Consider the following 18,797-nt stretch of genomic DNA (forward strand, 5'->3'; position numbering starts at 1 on the left):
TATTGTGTTATTGTTAACAATATTGTGTAAGGCAAAAGCTCCAAGCTAATTGAAATGATGGCCTATGATTTACAATGTAGGATGTTGTTGCTGTATAGCAACCTTTATACATGTGTTTTGTGGCAATATGTTTAGGATTGTTACCCCTCTGCATTATCCAGTTGTATTGGAGGACAGCTGATCATAAATGTAGAGTGGGAGGAAGATGAAGTACATTTCCAGTTTCATTTGTCTGATACAAGGTATGGGTGCTACACAAGCCTCCTACTGGGCCTGTGGATAGCACAATTCTTTCAAGTAATGGATACATGTGCAATAGTAATATGTTTAATATAATGCCGGTTTGAGCAGGTATATTGTTTAGAAATCACTTTTACAATGTACTCCTATTTTGTACCAAGATTTCCTGAACTTAGAGCCTCTTTGCTCAGGGAGACGCTTTGCTGTGTATCTTAATTTCAAGGACTTTCAAAGGTCTCTCATGAGAATGAGGGGTGCCTGCTTCACCTCACATTGTCATCAGGTTTGCTTTCTACCATGTAACTATTTCCTTTTCCAATGGAAAGAAAATGTATAAACTTTTAGTGATTTTCGAGATGTGGTAGCATTAGATACTCAATCACATTGCATAAGTGAATCTACTTGATTTGCTTTGCAAATACTTTGATCCCGATTTATATCTTTGAGGTATGTATACTCTGTTTTAACAATGAGTATATATATATATATATATATATATTACTCACAAACGATCCCGTCGCAGAGGGAACAACTTGGCAAGTCGGTGCTTGGTTCGGGGCCAGGACCGGGTCCCGTAAATTATTACTCACGAAAAGGAAAACCAGCACTCCGCTCTTTGGAAATGAAGATTTATTGAGACACTGTTGAAGCTTCAACAGTGTCTCAATAAATCTTCATTTCCAAAGAGCGGAGTGCTGGTTTTCCTTTTCGTGAGTAATATATATATATATATAGGTCCCACCTCCAAATCTAAAAGTGGGCGTATCGTAGGTTTAATTATGGCAGAGACTGCTCTGTGTCTACCATGATTAAACTTCCCCTGGCAACCCGGTGGAGTAAGGGCTGTCAGAGGCAGACTTCTAATTCTGCTGAACAAAATTTAGATGAGCAGAATTAGAGATCATTTTTCACTGTCCATCACCCCCTGGAAACCCCTGGTGGTAAGGGGGAGGGAAAAGTGATAAATGCTCCCATTACACTTCGAGAGGACTCCATGGCAAGAAGAGCATTCTATTTTCATTTTCAAGAAGAAAATTCTACTTTGAGATTTTCTTTTTCAAAATAAAAAAGAAAACATTTTGTTGCAAGGGTTTGCATCAAGTTGACAGAGCTCTGCACCAAACTTTAAACAGCACTGAAGTGCACCACGGTTATGGTGGTCTCTGCCAATGCTTTAGAAATGACTGCCAGCTTAGCATTCATTTCTAAATTAGGCAGGTGGCACATCCGTCAGGGCGACAGAATCATTTACTCTATCTCCCTGATGGAGAAATGGGTCGCCCGCCTATATAAATCATACCCTAAGTTCTGTGCATTTGTTAGTTAATATGTTCCACACTTCTAGTGGAGTGAGAGAGTGTTTTTTAATTGACGTGGATGAAATGACAATCCCCAACCTTTTGATCAAATTAATGTTAATAATGATAATAATTCTCTGTTACAAGCTTATGAGCGACTTCTATGGCGTATAGCAAACAATTGAGCTAAAACTGCACTGAGTGATCTGGAAACCCAATCATAAACAAAAAGTATCAAAGCAATACGGTGAATACACATAAATAAAACCAGTGATTAGAACATAACAGAAACTGAGTGTAATTTCAAGCATTTCAACTATAACTTTCTTATGATTTGTCCAGAAAGTTACAGTGAATGAGTGAAATTTTAATTGGCTCACACTTATGGCTACAGCTGTATGAGTTCCTGTCCTTCACTGCCATAGACATATTAAAAACTCCACTTCCATAATGTATAACAATATCATGAACGTTTGCTTGAATTCATAAAAGCTAAAAGGTGCGAGCTTCTCTTTCAAAGTTTGGATAGCCTAAATGTATAGTTATGCCTAGATTCTGGGGTGAAAATGCATCATAAATCATCATGAGTATGAGGGACTGTATTAAATCTGTGGGGTGTGTTGAATATAATAATGATTAGACTTTGTGTATTTCACTTTATTTTTTCATTGCAAATTTCCATAATCCTAAGAAAACGTATAGTTCAGACAAATGTATTAAAAGAACTTCACTCCATACCGTTCTCTGGCAATTTCCTCATCTAAAGAAAACAAAAGCAGACATTGCATGATTGGTAAATGTAAGTGAAGGAGGAGCAAACAACATTTGAATCTTGTGAACATCATTATATGGTGAGCATGAAAAGGAATGTAGGTGGCAGTTTAGCTATTTTCACACCCTTGTGAAGGGCTGTCGAACAAGCAAAATGAAATATTATACAACAGGCAAATGTATTTGTCAAAGATTATTTACAGAGTGCAAATATGGCATATATAGTGTATAATTTGTGGTAAACATGCAGATGCCTAGATATTCTCGTAGGAGCCTACCCTACCAGACCCCTTGGTTGCCATATACTAAGGTTGCGTAGTCCGCATTCCACCTCATGCCTTTTTCCTTCCCCACCCAGCATTTCCTCTTTGCTTCACTTTCCAAGTTCTTTTCTTTCCTGTTTTATTGTGTTGTCACAGTTGTCCAGTCATTCGCTTTCTTTTGTTTCCTCCCTTTTTCAGCCTTGCTGAAAAAGGGAGCAAACAAAAAAAAGGGATGAATTATTTCCTTCCTCGAACCCTTGATCTGGGTTTGATGATGGAAAAAATTCCCCAAAATGAGTGCTGGTGCCAACCACCTGAGACCACTGGCACTTAATTTACTTTTTTCCTCCTGAATCTAATTTCCTGCTGATAAGCTGGTTGATGCTAACATCCCGTGTATCACTCTCTGAACTGAAGACTTTGCCCTGTCTGAAAGCCTCACATGCAGCGAAATGCTAGTTTAACCACACAAAGGTGGCATTGAGACTCAAGCATAGAACAGAAGATATGTTTTGCACCGACAAATGGGGAAGGATATGGGAATGCTTTGCCTATTTTGAAAGATGAATGCCAACATGATTACCAACAATGACATGCAGTGATGCATAATTTCAAATATTATGTGAATAAACTCTGCCAGGCACCTCTCCAGTGTTTTTTTTTGTTGCAGATCCCTTAAACATGTTTTGGATATATTTGGAACAACTATGAAGGTTTTAAGCAGTGATCATTGATAGAGTAAGAGTAACATTAGCAACAAATTGAGAGGATTGTGAATGAAGGAGGCCAATAGCCCCTGATATACATTTCTGTGGATCAAAACTCATACTGTTTGTTTTTGCTCAGTATATTTAGTTAAATGTGGAATGCCATTCTGGTTTAGTGCTGCTTTTAGTGCTGAGGACCTCTTTGTTCTTGCATACTTTGTATTTTATTTAAACCAGTGGTTTTTAGAGCCCATGTCTTACCATTCTACACCTGTAATTGGTTCTCTAGAGGCTTGGGATCTGTCTAGCTCTCTGTCTGTCATCCCTTGCTGCATGCCGGAATATCATAGTCAGAAATATTAACTCCAATGGAGCCATATTTTTTTAAAACAATATTTGAGACATGATATTTATGTCAGACAACATTCCAACTATGACATCGAGGTGCCGCACCCTCCTCTTCTGCTCACCCATCTGCATTTTCCTTCTCCCGCATGTGGGTAATTCCCCTCCTCTGTGTTTATTCCAATGCTGTATCTCCCTCTCTAGGGTCTCTGAGAGTAAACCGCCTACCCTCAAAGCCCACATGAAGGATATGGGAAAGGCACAGGAGGACTTTCTAATTCTAAGAGTTTGGAGCAGAACAGAAAGACACAAACCAGCTGCTCAATCAGCCCAGATGAGACAGGATGGCGAGAAAGCAAGGGAGTCTAAGAGAATATAATAGAGGATCATCATTCCCATTGTTAAAATATTAAATAATTAACAAGCTGAAGAAATTAAGCTTTGATAAAATCATCTCTAGAAATTAGCTAACAACACATCACAAAACATTAGGCTATATTCACAGCTGAGCATGAGAAAAAACTAACATAAAACCCAGCAAATGCAATAAAAACCGTATTCAGAATGAAAAACTGATAATAAATCTGTTAGTTGGAAGACACCCTTGGTGGGAGAGAATGTCAACCATCACTGACTAGCAAGGGCAGAATGGGAGGAAGACATGTGCTCCTTTGCACACTTCTAGTGAGTGCACTAAATTAAATGCCCGGTGCTGGCACAGCATGAACACCAGTAAAAAGTATCCCAGCATTTATTTGGCTGACATTTGGGTAGATTGAGTAAAATGAATTGACTATAAGCGCTCATTAGTACACGCCAGTGATAAAGAGTGTAGCGTTGCGTAGCACACAGTGGGGTAGACTTATTGGGATATAAAGTGCTGAATATAAATGACGAGACCAGAAGGGAATTTTTCTGAACACGGGTTAAATCACTCTGTAAATGGTTTGTGAATCTGATTTTGGTTGCATAAATGATGAATCTTTTTAAACGTAATGAAGTGGTTATCAAAGTTGAATATGTCAGCTGAAAATTTGTTTCTGTATTTGTAGATGCCCCTGAAGAAGGGAATTTACTTCCCGAAATGCATTGGGCTGATGTAATAAACATCATGGTATGTGGAACCCAATTCGGACTCCTGAGCTTTTGTGAATCATCTACGCCTACCAAAAGATTGACTAAAATGAATTGACTCTAAAACAAGAGTAAAGGATTAAAACGGGTTAAATGAAGAAGAAAAGCAAGAGAAAAGCAGAATAAAATATATTGATTCATTAGATTCAAACTCATATAATGTGACAGTGCAGCCTGATGGAATCGGAAAATAGGTTCCTTGTGAAAATGTCACTTTAACTCAGCGCACCGAGACGAAGCGCGAAGCAGGTTATTGCACGCTGTTAAAACCAAAACGGTTAAGAAAGGATTAAACAAGGATGACTAGGTGTGCATCTCTTTCCTTGAACTCATATGCAACTCATAGTAGGGGCTGCACATGACATGCAACTCATAGGACATTTTCACAAGGAACCTATTTTCCGATTCCATCAGGCTGCACTGCCACATTATATGAGTTTGAATCAAATGAATCAATATATATTATTCTGCTTTTCTCTTGCTTTTCTTCTTTATTTAACACGTTTTAATCCTTTACTCATGTTTTATAGTCAATTCATTTTACTCAATCTTTTGGTAGCCGTAGATGATTCACAAAAGCTCAGGAGTCCGAAGGTGTGCATCTCTTTCCTTGAACTCATTAGCATGATTTTTGTTCGTCTCACATTGAGATTGCACCCAAAATGACAACAGTGAACAGAAGAGGACACAAAGAATATGAAATATAAACAAGATTAAAGTAATGCTATGAATGGCGACAAGCACAGGACTGGGGTTCTCTCCCATGTTAATTCATCAGAAAGAGAGAAGCACTTCAATCAACTGAACATACCAAAAATATATTTTTTGAAAAAACAGACATTTTCATAGAAAGGTTCACAAATTGATTTATTTAAAAGGAAATGTAAGCACATTAACGTGGGTACTTTACACAGTGAATAGAATGTGCAGGGAAATCTTGATGGTATTCTGGGAGTTGTAGTGTCACTGCGTGTAAATGATTGATGTACTGGAATTTGAATAGTCCTTTGTTAATGTTTATGTATAGCTTTGGAGGCACACACGTGTAATGAATTACTTTCTGACGCTGAATATGGGCGGCAACACTTAAGAAAAGGCCTTTGCAGCAAGAAAATTTCACTCGCATCAGAAGCGTTTTTTACGCTAAGAAGGAATGAAGGAATGTTTCATTTTTAACCAACATGGGGACCTACCAGGCATGGTAAGCGCTCATTAGTACACACCAGTGATAAAGAGTGTAGCGTTGCGTAGCACACAGTGGGGTAGACTTATTGGGATATAAAGTGCTGAACATAAATGACGAGACCAGAAGGGAATTTTTCTGAACACGGGTTAAATCACTCTGTAAATGGTTTGTGAATCTGATTTTGGTTGCATAAATGATGAATCTTTTTAAACGTAATGAAGTGGTTATCAAAGATGAATATGTCAGCTGAAAATTTGTTTCTGTATTTGTAGATGCCCCTGAAGAAGGGAATTTACTTCCCGAAATGCATTGGGCTGATGTAATAAACATCATGGTATGTGGAACCCAATTCAGACTCCTGAGCTTTTGTGAATCATCTACGCCTACCAAAAGATTGAGTAAAATGAATTGACTATAAAACAAGAGTAAAGGATTAAAACGGGTTAAATAAAGACGAAAAGCAAGAGAAAAGCAGAATAAAATATATTGATTCATTTGATTCAAACTCATATAATGTGACAGTGCAGCCTGATGGAATCGGAAAATAGGTTCCTTGTGAAAATGTCACTGTAACTCAGCGCACCGAGACGAAGCGCGAAGCAGGTTATTGCACGCTGTTAAAACCAAAACGGTTAAGAAAGGATTAAACAAGGATGACTAGGTGTGCATTTCTTTCCTTGAACTCATATGCAACTCATAGGACCATCAGCTGGAATAAGCTAGGTGGGAGAGACCACTCGGACGATATTTCACAAACCCTGAGAAAAAGCAGTGAGGGGTTCCACTCTGTATTAGGAATTTCATCTATGCTTTGCCTTCCTCATTCTCATGCCTACGGAAATAACTCAACCACTGATCACACACAATCATAGCCCCACAACATAATATGTAAGAACAGATGAAGAAAGCATAGTGAAAAGACTTACATGATTACTCAGCAAACTTTATGTCGGCCATCTGAAACAAAACAGACACCAGCATTGTCATGATTATTAATTGTATTGCTTACTTTCCAAAAAGAATAATAACAAAACATTTGTTTGAAAGATCATATTTATTTAATATGTATTGTTTTCTTAATTTCCTTTGTACCAACATAAGTTATGTGCACAGGCTATAAACATAAATAATAAATAAAGATATAGGCTTTACAGCAAATACATTTGTAAAAGTTCTTAGATACAAGTTCAATACAGAGGATATATGCATTGTGGGAAAGACACCCAGATTTAAACTTGTCATGCAGCAAGAAATGTTTGAGGGTTAGGCTCAACATTCTGCCACTTGCCACCTATTTACCAGGAGAATATCCTTTATTATTAATAGCTGAATCTGTGTGGATATATTGACATCAACAATAGCTCTGTTGGCATACATGCCTAGCTCAATTTTCATCCTTGTGGTAGCATGATATTCCCAACATGCAATGGACATAGCTCGCAAAAGGAATTGATGGAAACATGTATTAATATTTCCTGAACTAGGTTATCAAAACTGCAGTGTTTAGACATCTCTTTTCTAGCCTCCTGTGGAAGAGGTGCTGGATAACTGAGTATTGAACGTATTGAAGCATGCACCATGGACCTAATAAGATTGAGTTACTTCTTGGATCTAATTGCTAACCTACCATCTAATCACCTCTACAGGATTAGCCACTAAGCACAGGCAAATCCAATGTATGCGTGTAATAGACAAAGGTAGGCATAAAGTGGCATAATTGTTACAGGCATGTGAGATTGTGAAATTGGAAATGACTGAAGGAACTAATTGTGACATGTGTAGCTGTATGAAATTGGGTTAGACGTTGAGGGTGGTGAAACCCTACTCAAACGTCAAACACAATCCTTGTCAGGATGGAGTCACAAGCAAACTCCAAATTAACATGTGCTCAACTCTCTGGTAGCTTGGGAGAGATCAGTCAGACTTTGTTTGCTCAGATTGGGACTGGTTACTGCTGCACCCCAAGGAATTCTTTTGGGGGCTTTTGAGGACTCCTTATTTGTATGTTTTTTTCTCACCCATTTTCCTCTGGAGGGACCCCTGACCACCATTGCGGAAGTCCCCCCATGTCTTTTTTGGCAGTCTTGTACTGGCTCAGAGATCTGCCCCCTCACCAAGCTTCCTGGGGTCAGTCAGCTTGCTGTCCAGTAAGTGCAGGCGCAACTCTGTAAAAGTAAAAATGAGCAGGCGCTCCCTCAGAATCAAACTGTACAGCCCCTTATAATCATTTACTTTGCTGCCCCTCACCCAGTTCCTACATGTCTTGCTGGTATAATTCGAGAAGTGCACCCACAATTGATTTTGGAGCTTGTGGCCATCCCCGAAATTCTGATGCTATTTCTCAGGGGTCAGCCCAAAGTTGGCGACAAGTATGGCTTGGTCCTTTACTTCTAGTGTAAGGTGTGTCCCTTCCCACTGTAGGCATATGTATCCACAAATCAATCCCCTGCAGTGCTCCTCTGGGATCATGTGTACCCTCAGGGTCACCTCATAAGCAGAAAACAATGTATCTGTGTCAGCTCCCACCACATAATTTGACACCATTTATCGGGGATCTCCACGTAATAATCGTAGATTCTGTATCTGAAAAAAGGGAAGTCCTGTGAATGAAATCCTTAAAATGTCTTCAATCTGATATTGACTTAAGGTGGGGAAATATCGAGGCATAAGATGTTCGCTTTGCTCAGTATATCACTGGGGCCTCCATGTATGTATGTTGCAGGTATTCTTTACCTCACATCTGGGGTAACTCTATCCCTGCAATCTCATTCTTTTGTCACACTATAGCAGGGTCTACTCAGTGGTCTCAAAGCCCAACCTAGTAGAAATAATAAGGGACTGTGACTGTGCCACATGAATCTATTATGGCACAGGGAGGAGCAGTCATCTGGAAAACTATCTATAGAATATCTTATACACGATACACAACGGCATGAACCACTAGAAGAGCTCATCATATATTATCCCAGTTTGCAAGGGTTTCTAGAATTCCATTTAGTGCTATTTTGGAGAGAAAAGGCTTGAGTTATTCTGTGCTGGGGTGCTCATGAGCATTATAATTTGGGGATAGGGGACGGGTACTCTGCATGCTCAGCGGTTGGAATCCAGAGATTCTAGATGATTAGTTCTCACCGTGCTTACATTCCGCCTTCGTAGGGTAGTAGGTGAAGTTTCAGATTGTTTGACCTAAAAAACTCTGTGTTTCCTCCCAGAAGCGGTGGCCTCAAGGAGTCATTTTTTCAAAGGACCATCCTCCTTGCACTGTGGTGAGGAAAGACATTACTGATCCAAAATTTGAGCCTCTTGATTAACTGGTTGTCTTTGATCAAGCTTATAAATGGCACCAGCTAAGGTCACCAGTAGGCATTTGAGAGGGACATCAGCTCTTCTCTGGCATATTGCCCCTCTAGGGAAGATGGCTCTGAGACTGCGAAGACCACTGAGGGCCTAAGGGCTACTGCAGTGCCAGTGGAGCTCCATACTAATCCAAATGCTGAGTTCAGGAGCTGGATCTTCCATAGTGACTTTCAGGTCATTTCAAGTAAAAGTCGATGATGCTAAGCCACAGCCGGGCACAATAGGTTGAAGGGAGTTTGCCCCTAGAGACTAGAATAAGAAATTTGTGACAGGTGATGGAAAAACCCTAATTAGTTTTTTTATTTTTCCTCATATGACCACTTACTCACCTTCATTTTATCAGGCCTATACTTTCTAAGGAGTCCATTGTCAAAAATTGAATAATTCTGTCACATTTCTTATGTAATGTAAGTGCAGCTAATGTCTTTTCGACTTTTAAACTATTTTAAATGGATAAATGTGGTGTACATGGATTCGGTAATAATATAAAATGTAAATATTTGGCAACACACTTTGGAGTAGCAGGTTATAATTATTACATAAATAAATTGCTAGAAGATCTGATTAAAAAAGGCATGAATTTCTTAGATGAGAAAGAGCTCTTACACATGCATTATTGTGGCATGTGTGCAATAAGGCCAGACTATCCCCAGTAATGTTTTTTTCAATAACAGAGGCCAGTGTGCCAGGGCCACACACAGGAAGGGGTTCTCTAAACCTATCAAGTGACAACAAGCATTGGCACAGCCAGTAAGCCTGGGTTTAATGGGCTTTTGTATAAAGCGTTAGTACATAGATAGGAGGAAGCCAGTAGCAGTGGACAGTGTGGGCTGTAGTTCTAAAGTAGGCCCTCATGCAGATCATTTCAAGCGATACATCCAAACAGTCAATATTATTATGTGAGAGAGTAATATTCCAATGTGCTGAACCAAGATGTGATAAAGAAACTTTCAAGCCAATAGCTAAAAGATGCTGGTCAAGAAATTTCTATGGTCGAAAGTAGCCAACCAAAACCCCACCCACCGCATACTGTTAACAATAGGTCTGTTTGACACCTGCACTATCACAATCCAGACTTGAAATGTAAACAGTCCAAAAACACTACAAACATGTGTACTACAGATGTATATGAGTAAAAAGGCTGTAGTAGACAGGCAGAAGATTACTGAAGTCCTCAGTGCTAGGAATGACAGTCTTATTTTGACTTGTAAAGGAATTAAAATGTAGGCAACAACATATATTCTCACAGTGGTGCGAACATAATTTTAGAGGCTTTCTAAGCACTCATTGTCCTCATAGCTGAAAGAGGAAGAGTGAGAAAATATTTAGAAAAAAAAGCTGTAAGTATTTTTGCAGCCAAATAGGGCAAAGGGGACAGATCACAGTAAACCCTGAGGACAGAAGAAGTATGTGAGCAGGAGCTTAGCCAAGGAAACATGTGATTTTTTCATTGATGACTGAATAACATTTAGTGACATTAAATAACAAACTCTTATCATTTTGCAAACATTACTCACCCTTGGTTTTCGCTGGCTTTTGGAACTGCAACAGAAACACAAATTAATTAATTTTTAAGAAAAAAAGATCATTCAAATTCTCAGCATGCCCAGCAAGGAGATAGCCAATTAACATGCAGAATATGTCTGGACTCTGGAGGAAATAGACTAGACCATGGACAATGTTAAGTTCATTTTTGTGTTCCTTGTACAATATAGCCTTATAGCCCGCCGTAGCAGGCTATACCGGCTTTTAAAGGCCCGCTGAATCGTTAAAGGCCCGAGCCGAAGGCGAGGGACTTTAACGAGACAGCGGGACTTTAATTGCCGGTGTAGCCCTGCTACGAAGGGCTAATAGGCTATTAGAACATTCTGCCACTAGAGGGCAGAATGTTCTAACAAATTAAACAAAGGGTTCTCGAAGCTCGAGGGGATATCAATCCCCTGGAGCTTCGAGAAGCCTTTGTAGAACATTGGAATGTTGCTCTGCGGGCCTTTACCGGCCCGTAGAAGCAGGGAGCACTCCATTGTCTGCAATGGAGCTCCCAACATTCCAATGTTCTAATGTGCATTAACTACATATTTAGCAGGGAACATATCACTATAGAATTGCAACATTAAATAACGGTAGGTATGATTAGAAAGGGCGTGTTAAAAGTAAAATAAAAACTTGGCCTAGAGTAGTCATAACGTTCATCCTATAGCTGTAACAAGTAATTTAGAACAACATGAAATGTACAATATGGAAGCGCCCATATTGTTTGGAAACCCCTGTTGTCTGTTCATGATGCTTAAATAACAATTACTTTTTTCCAATTTCAGACTAGTGACCTGATGAACAAAACCATGTTACCCTTACAAATCCTGCAAGTCGCAAAAGCATAGGGCTTGAAACTGCAAAATATATTTTTTTAAATGTACAAACTCCCTTTTTTCGATTTGGAAAAACCTTTATTGATTATGAAAGGGATTTTGAGACTCATTCTGAATTGCATTTAGGAAGGGGCATAACTGGGTTGCCCTCCGCTATTTGTGATTTACAATGAGATTAAAAACTGCAGAGGCAAAGCACTGAACAGTTACTGACACTTCAAAGGAGGTGAAATCCGATATGAAAGAGGAGGCTGTGCCCATATGACTGACTCATCTTTGGGAATTGTCAAGGGAAGCTTTGGGGAGAGGAGGCAGTGATAAAGGGGACCCTAATCTCTAACCAAATGCAAAGCATTTTTTTTTATAGCAGCACTGGTTTCCTTAAGGTTTCCTTAAGGGACCCATTGTGCTTTACCTCATGTTTGGGACTGCCAAGGCATGAATGTGAGTCTTCTGTTCTTTACAAACCACCATCCATGTGTTACTCGCCAATCACAGGCAAGCCATAGTAGGGGCCTGCCTAATTAGTATTAATCAAACAGGTCATTCTGCAATCCCTTGTGACTGAATATTTTACAACATGATTTGTTAGTACACACCTCACAAAATGTAGGGAAGGCCGGAAAACATCAGTGCACAAGTAGCACCTACAATTTGGGATCTGCATTTGTGTACCTTAAGCCCTTAGTCCATACCATCAACATGCTTAATATAAATAATATTAATACATTAAAAGAAAACTGTATGTGAATACATTAACGCATTAAGCCCCATTCACATTTGGTAATACGTTAATGGTACTACTAATTGTACTACAAAATGCTATTCACATACCTATGAGTGTAAATCTCCAACTCCAGCTCTCTAATATTTTCTATGAGATGATTCTCATACCTGAGGCTGATTTATACAAAGTGTAGGCAAGGTGCAGATGGCGTTAGCACTTGCTTTGCACGCCCCCAGTGCCACTTTGGTATTACAGAATGTGCCACAGATGCTTCTATGGCCCCTTCTGTAATACAGAGAGCGCAGGTACACGTATAGCACCAGTGCGATCACCAGAAGGTGTTCCCTCATTTACATGGGGGCATGCAACCAAAAAGGGAAGCCCTAACATGCACCCACACCCAACCCAAGTAGTCAAAGAAGGGCAAGTACATAGCATCTACTTAGAAATGAAAAATCACAATTATGGTTCATCATGGTTACAATGCCACTCTCAAATCCTTCATAATGTCACATACAATTCAAGGAAATCACTGCCCCTTACGAAAGGGGAATATCATAGTGTCTCAGCCATCCACCCCATCCCTTATGGAATTTGAGTGGGCCTACTCCCAATTTCATATGTGACTTTCTCAGCCGCCATGTACAAATCCATCCCTCTTTTCCACTCCAACAATGTTGGGGCCTTGGCGCCCCTCAGTACCTCGCCACATTGCACTTAGCCAACACCAGCTTAGGTTGCAAAACAAAAGTTGAGCCCTAGGAACATTAACATCTCTCAGTATTCCCAACAGAACGTACTTGGGGTCAAGGGGGATGGTCTCACCCAACACCTGTGTCAATTTCCTCATCACCCATGCCCAGTATACCAGGATGACCGGACAGCTCCAGAGTGTATTGAAGCAGGAGTCCCACCTCGCTCCACCTCAGAGGCAGCTAGAGGAGGATGACCGACCCATGCAATATAGTCTTTCCCTATCATAATACACTCGATGGAGTATTTTCAATTGTATTGGGTGTAGGCTTTTTTTTGCCATCACTCTAGCGTGCAACAGAGCTGCCTCCCATTGGACATCCTCTAGGTCCCCATCTCCAGACCCCATCTCTTCCTCATTTTCAGTAACTTATCCGGCATATGGTTGTTAAGAGTTCTATTTGTAGCAGTTATTGCTTTGGAGGTCATCTCTATTTGTAGGAGTCGCCCATCAAGCGTGGAGGACTCAGTTAGGTCCTGCAGAGGTACATTCTCTGCCCTTCAAGCATGGTGCAACTGTGCATATTTTAGAAACTGGAGTCTACGGAGTAGTTCCATCAGATGTATGCAAACGGTACCAACTCACCCTCCTCCATGAGGTCTCCAACCTTGGAGATCCCCAATAGGTCCCAAGCCCCATTTTCATCTTGCCCACCCAGCCTATACACCCAATGGCCCTCCACCAGGCTTCTATCACCATCCAAGTTGCCAGCAGCATCCGAGGAACTCCCTTACCCCCGTAGAGGTTGGGGAGACAAAGCGGCTAGTGAATTGGCTGCGCTCCCGTCTATAGGTGGAATGGTTCTGGGCGTGAATATCCAATCGGTTACTGCCACTAAATGAGATGCCTATTATTAGGATTGAAAGTCTGGAAGTGTAAGATCTCCATTGTATGGATTGCATTGAAGAGTGGTGAGGACAATACTCAGGTGTTTGCTGCACCACAGCAGGGAGCAGATGACACTCTCCAACTCAGTGAATACCGACTCATGGAGTGGGTAGTAGGTGTTCTGCAAAGTGTAGAGGAGCTTTGGGAGCGTAATTATTTTAAAAATAGCTGTTCTCACCATCAATGTGAGAGGAGGCGCATACCACCTCTCCACCTCATCTTGGAAGATGTAAATCACTCTTCCAAAATTCCTAACAAAAAAGTGCCGCATGGCGTGGTGTCACGTAGATCTCCAGGTACTGAAAGCCATCAGTCACTAACTGCAGCTCCTGAGGGAGATCAGTGTGATCCAGAGGGCTATAAGGATTGCAGAGTATAGATGTATTCCAATTTATACAGTAGCCTGAATGGTCCCCACAGGATTCAAAGGCAGAGAGGGTCAGTGGTATGGACGGCAGAGGACATCCCTGCTGAGTGCCACGCTGTATAGGGAAGACCGAAGAGAGAACCGCATTCACTCGGACTACCGCTGTGGGGGTCTGCAACAGCAAGGAAATCCACTGCTGAAAATGGGAGCCAAAGCTAAAGATACCAAGTGTCTGAGGAAGAAATGGCCAATATATGGCATCAAATACTTTGTCTGCGTCTAGTGCCAGAAAAACATGGGGATGTGTTCTTGAGGCCACTGACAACTTCCTTTTATGCAGGTGCTGAAAATTGACGAGCGTGGACCAGGCAGTCATGAGGTTTGCGCTTGATGTATTAGTGGGACAAGGACCATCAGGAGTCGTGCAGCATGGACAGTGGTCAACATCTTCACCTCGATGTTCAGCAAAGATATAGGGCAGTATGAACTTCAGTCAGTTTCGGGCTTAATCTGTTTGTGAATCACAATGATTGCTGCTCATTTGAGGTCTGTTGGCAGCGCACCCCAATCTTGCAACTCCCTTAGGAGATTGAGCATATGGGGGGACAAGAGGCCTGAATATTGTCTAAAGAACTCCATCTGTAATCTGTTACGTCGCTGCGTTTTACTTGACCCCATTTTGGCAATTGCTCCCGTAACTTCCTCCACAGGAATATCCTCGTCCAGTTCTACCTGATCCTCAGCAGACAGCATGGGCAGATCCACTCCAGCCAGATAATCTGCCACCCTGAGGGGGTCTGCCAATGGATGGGCCTGGTAAAAGGAGGCTTAGTAGTCAGCAAAGGCATCCGCGATGGCCATTTCGGATGAATGGAGGGCACCGGTCTTATTCAAAATACTGTTGATCCAGCGGGATGCTGCCTCCTGCGTACTGAGCCAAGCTGCAAAATACACACAAATGATAGACAGAATGTGGAATAAATCAAACATTCACCCCTAGTCAAGAGATCTGGGTTAAATCCATAGTTCTTTTGCTCACAATGCCACCTCAGTTTAGACCCAGTCATATGCAAATCAGTCTTGACCCAGCTCCTCATGGGAACAGTCCAGCCTGAACTGCCAAGCCAGGTCCTCCCCGGACCATAAAAAAGCATTGTGGGCCCGGTGTTGGGGTATCACCTCTCATCAGCCAGGCTAGCTTGAATCCAGTGGCACAGTGAGCCCGGGACCCATGTCTGAGTATATCCAGCGCACTTAGGGCAAGAAATCCAAAGACAAATGATAGATGATGGATTTGTTGCCCTAAGTGGGATGGGTATGTCCAGACATAATTCCCATTCCCACTGTATCATTGGATTTAATCTAGCCTAGCTGATGAGGGGTGATACCCCGTAATTGGTCCCAGGATGCTTTTTCCAGTTCAGCGATTACCTGACCTGGCAGTTTGGCCTGGACTGTTCCCATACGGAGCAAGGTCAAGACGGATTTGCATATTGGCTATCCAACATTTTCCCTACTGTTGCACTCACTGGAGTAGGAATAGTAAATTTAATTCTTCTGCTATCCAACATTTACTCTGCTTTTGCACTCACTGGAGTGGGAGTAGTAAATGTTACCCCTCCGCTACCCAACATTTTCCCTACTGTTGCAATCTTTGGAGTGGGAATAGTAATATTTACCCCTCTGCTATCCAACATTTTCCCCACTGTTGCACTCACTGGAGAGGGAATAGTAATTTTTACCCCTCCGCTATCCAACACTTTCCATACTGTTGCACTAACTGAACTAGGAATAGTAATGTTTACCCCTCCGCTATCCAACACTTTCCATACTGTTGAACTCACTGGATTGGGAATAGTAATTTTTACCTCTCCGCTATCCAACATTTTCCCTACCGTTGTAGTAATTGTATTGCAAAATGTACTTCAAAAAAATAAATAGTTTAATGTTTTAATTAATCATAGAATGTTTTTATTGTAATTTATTGATGTATGTATACATTTTATTTGTATATCATTTAAAAGTTTAGAAATTAAATAAAGATAAAGTTAATAAAATATTTCAACGTAAATGTATGTATAAATTATTGTTTGTGTTTATATTTTTAATTACGTTTTTTATATTAGTTAAAATGTTATATTACATTGAATTTATTTTGCTAAAGATAATATTAATATTTTATATATATTTAATTATATTTTTTAATGGATTTTTTTACATCTATATTTTTAACTTCGATATTTTTGATTCAATATTTTTTTACTTACCGTGTTGAAGTATAGGGAGTCGATATTTTTGCTTTCTATATTTTTTAATCTATATTTTTGTCATTTATATTTTTGCTATCGATATTTTGTCAGTGAACCCTATTCTATGTCTGATATTCTCACTTGAAACATAAAAAGACAAAAGAACAAATGTAGCTTGCTTTTTGTATCAAATCCGTACAACACACTCATTAAAATCAATCACTCAGTGGATTATAAGCGCACTACTCACCCGTGAGGGTCTCAAGGCACTGGGGGGGGGGGGTTCAGCTGGTCCGATTCATTCGAAGAGCCAAGTCTTCAGAGCCGTGCTGAAGGTGTTCAGGTAGGGGGCACGTCTGATGTTGGTGGGGGGCTCATTCCAGGTCTTGGCCGCAATGTAGGAGATGGATCTTCCCCTTGCTCTGGCTCTGCAGATGAGCGGGTTTTTAGCGAGGAGGAGGTTGGTGGAGCGGAGGTTTTGTATGGGTATGTGGAGGGTGAATAGGAATATCACAAACATGTTACACCACAGAAAGTGGTATGGCAAATAATTTCTATACAGAAAAGTTATTTCACTTGGATATGAGAAAGGCAAGGGCATGCTACTGAATAAGAATGCTTGGACCCTGTCGCCGGTTGCGCTGAACCGTCAGTGTAAATAATACAATGGTACTCCTCCAACAAATGCATAGACAGAGGAGCCTGATGAACAAATTCATATTGCAAAAACTCCTGTGTTTGCAGGGAGGAGTTGAAGATGAAGGTGACATCCGAAGATGTCAATGAAGTAGCCCATTGTATCCAACGTGGATGCAAAGCTTTTGAGTTTGCTACACTTGCCTACGTCACTGCTTCTAGTGCAGGATATGGTGCCACAACCAAAATGCTTTTCCCCTGTGCCGGTGCGCGTTCCTTCAGGATCGCCATCTATACAGCTGTCAAGATCTCCTCAACAGTGGAAAACCGCAGTTCAGCCAAAGTGTACAAATGTGACTTGTAAGCAATAGGCCCTGTGTAGGCTTCGTAAAACGTCAAGTATGTGAAACCCACCGTGTCTGGCACAATACGTATCACCAGGTTAATGTGGTTATCAAGTGTCAACAAGTATTTAGATTCAAGACGATCAGACTGCAAGGATTGCAGGATAGCTGAATGTTCCGGAAGTCAGCAGGCTTTTGAAAAAATAGGTTGTATCAAAGCATACAATGGTTTGATACCCTGGGCATACTCAGGAATATAGTTTCGACCGAAGTTTGGAATTCCCAGCAAAGACTGTAGGTTTTTCAGGGTTGTAATAGGCTGCAAGTGTGCACATTTCTCTAAGAAGTAAGTCGCCAAGCCACTACCTTCATTATTGAGCTTGTAGCCCAAGAACAACACTGTGTGCTCTGCAATGTGTGATTTCGCAAAGTTAAACTTATAGCCGTAGTAAGCAAACAAAACTATAATGCGGTCCACTCAAAAAAAGATGCAGCCATAATTCATCATTCGTGAGATAAATATCATCAACGTACGAGTACGCATCAGGGTCTATGCCATCTAACAAAGAGACAACACGGGCGGCGAATACATCTGGGCTGTTCTTATATCCCATGGCCAAACGCCGTAATTGTTTCTGTTTTCCGCCGGCAGTAAAAGGGGTCGATTGACTGCTTTCAGATGACAGGTTGTGACTGAAAAAGCCATTCTAATTTCTAATTTAAAATGCTTGTAAAGCGCAGCATACACCTTGCGGTTTCTTGGCGCTGAAGGTTCAGTGGCTGAGGGGAAGGAAGACCGGGGAGAAAATTTAGGCGGGGAAAGCCTGGCTAAATAGGAAAGTTTTCAAGTCTCCACGGAAAGAAAGGTACTGAGTTGCGGAACGGAGGTTATCAGGGAGAGAGTTCCAAAAGGAAGGGGCCAGAGTAGAGAAATTGGATCCACCCCATTTTTTGCGCGAGAAACGGGGGATCAGGAGAAGGGACTTGGAGGAGGACCGGAGGTTTCTTGCAGGGACGTAGGGTTTGATAAGTGAAGTGATGAAAGCAGGGGCAGTGCCCTGACGGGCCTGGAAAACCATGCACCCGATTTTGAAGAGGGAACGTTGTTTCACGGGGAGCCAGTGGAGTTTCTTTAGGAGGGGGGTGGAGTGGTGATAACGTG

Source organism: Lissotriton helveticus, chromosome 1_1 (assembly GCF_964261635.1).
Source record: "Lissotriton helveticus chromosome 1_1, aLisHel1.1, whole genome shotgun sequence".
NCBI classification, from domain to species: Eukaryota; Metazoa; Chordata; class Amphibia; order Caudata; family Salamandridae; genus Lissotriton; species Lissotriton helveticus.